This window comes from Frankliniella occidentalis, unplaced genomic scaffold, assembly GCF_000697945.3.
Source record: "Frankliniella occidentalis isolate FOCC.00 unplaced genomic scaffold, Focc_3.1 Scaffold50, whole genome shotgun sequence".
Lineage (NCBI taxonomy): Eukaryota > Metazoa > Arthropoda > Insecta > Thysanoptera > Thripidae > Frankliniella > Frankliniella occidentalis.
The window spans coordinates 1,514,379-1,516,480 of NW_026267180.1; the positions used below are offsets into that span (position 1 = coordinate 1,514,379).

A 2,102-nucleotide genomic window follows, 5' to 3' on the forward strand; every position below is an offset into this window, starting at 1 on the left:
CGTACTTCAGCGAGGCTCTACTCGGCGGGAGAAGCACGCTGACCACGCCGGCTACGCAGTGCGACACTACGTTTCTCATACTGTACACCCACACAGCGCGCGCTGGGCGAGAGCGAGAGGGGACGTGACGTGGGGGAGAGGAAGGCGGAGGGATAGGTGCCGTCCCGGCTTGGAAGAGGGAGCGGCTTTGTATACTGTACACAACACACTCGCGGCGAGCAGGTTCAGTCCTGTCGACCCAGCTGCCGCTCCGCGCTCCGCCCCGCCACCAGCCCCACGGCGTCGGGTCCCGCGCCCGTGGGTCGTTGGCCCCCGCGGGGGCTCGCGCTGGGGGCGGCTGCCTCCTAGGGGTGGCCCCGGTGGCAGTGGCCTTGTCAAGGTCAGGGCGGGGGGAGGATGCTGGGGCGGGCTGGGGGATGGAGAGCGCGGCCGTCAGACAAAGGACCAGGGCGCCTCATCTCTGTTTCATACGGAGGGAGTGAGGCTCTTTGCTGAACTACCTCTGATGGAGATTGAGGTCGAATAGCGACAACAGCGGATAAGACAACCACAATAAAAACAATGCGTAGTTTACATTCCGGATGGTCTCCCGATTACCTCAAGTTATACCTCCCCGATAACAATCCCGAACCCTACCCTGGCCGACCTCCCGGATTACCAAGAGAAGCACGGAATCAGGCCCCGTCTAGCTTTAGCTAGTTGGACACATTTTATCCTTGCAGATCACTAAAGACGATACGCACTCGTTTAAGCACCAAAGTGGTCATTCCCTTCTACGTGGTCATTCCCTTCTACATGGTCATTCCCTTCTACGTGGTCATTCCCTTCTACGTGGTCATTCCCTTCTACATGGTCATTCCCTTCTACGTGGTCATTCCCTTCGACGAGGTCATTCCCTCGGTATCTCTTGCTCGGAGAACTTTTGCTTATGGCGACTTGCGACTTACATGATTGACAATGACGAAGGAAACTGCAGTGAAACGATAGGGATGTCCGTGGATGTCGTTCCCAACGGGACCGGTCGCTCACGGGTCGCCTCCCTTCTCTGTCCAACGTTCGCTGTCTTCACGGTGCCGTCGAAGGCGTGCAGGAGCAGGTCCGGGGCGAGCGCGGTGCTGCTGAGCGGAGCGCGGCTGTTCGCTGACTAACTCGGAGCACCGCGTCGTCATCCTCGCCTCGCCACCCCGCCCCGCCCCGCCACCGTGTTTTGCGCTGCCTGGCGGCAGTGGTGCCAACCAAAAGGGAGCGGCGCGCCCGGGCGGGGACGGGGCAGGGACGGGGCGGGTGCCCGTGCTAGTGTTGGCAGGACTGCGTCGGGCGGGCGGGATGACGTGGTTCGGGCCGCGCTGGCTGGAGAGGAGAGTTCAGCTGAGCCGGCGAGAGGTCTTGGTCGGCCTACGGGCTTCTATAGGCTGGCCGCGCCCCCACGCCCCCGACCTTAGGGCGGGAGGTTAAGGTCGGGGGCGTTGGGGAGGGGGCTGAAGTAGGCCTGCGCGGCCGGGGTCTTATGTAAAGGGTCGGGCTGGGCCGTGTGACTTATGTAAGCGGGGACAACATCACGAGGCGGGCGGGGCGGGGCGGGGACTTGGCGGGGGGAGCCCCAGGTGGAACACAATCGTCAAAAGCTCGTCAATGACCCTCGTCGGAAGTCAAAATGAGCTCAATCTGGCTACCTGTAGCCGCTGTAAATTTTGACGATGAGTGTCAAAAAGTGGCACCTTTTTGACATGTTCTAACTGGGAGGCACCGGAGCCGGGACTAGAACCCGTGATCAACAACTCAGGGCGGTACTCTCCTCAATACAGTCAATGACAGCCTGGAGAGAGAGCACCTGAGCACATGACGCCCGCTTGACTCGTGCGGCACGTGGGGGAGAGGCAGGTGGCGGGTGACAGACAGACGGACCGGCTCGGCTAGTCACATTTCATCTCGAGTCCGTTCGCCCCCCTTCCCCTTCCCTTCCGACGCCAGGGGCGGGTGCAGTCTCGGCGAGGGAGGGTCCATGACGAGTCTTTTTCTCAAGCTGCGGACTTCCGGTCGCACATTCGCGCCGTATGATCGTGTCCACAAGTTTTGCGTTTGGGAGCGGTTCGCAGGTGTAG

The 2,102-nt window shown here is 61.4% G+C and overlaps 1 protein-coding gene across 2 annotated transcripts in view; it reads right to left on the reverse strand.

Moving 5' to 3' along the window:
• LOC113206427 (uncharacterized) overlaps positions 1-2,102 on the reverse strand; it is a 31,820-nt gene that overhangs the window by 11,022 nt on the left and 18,696 nt on the right. Inside the window, exon 1 of one of the 2 annotated variants that reach the window (XM_026422511.2) lies at positions 948-1,147. The exons of the other annotated variant lie outside the window; for it this stretch is intronic. The gene's annotated coding sequence lies outside the window, so the exon portion shown is untranslated. Of the gene's footprint in view, positions 1-947; positions 1,148-2,102 lie in introns of those variants that run through there. 2 annotated transcript variants of the gene reach the window in all.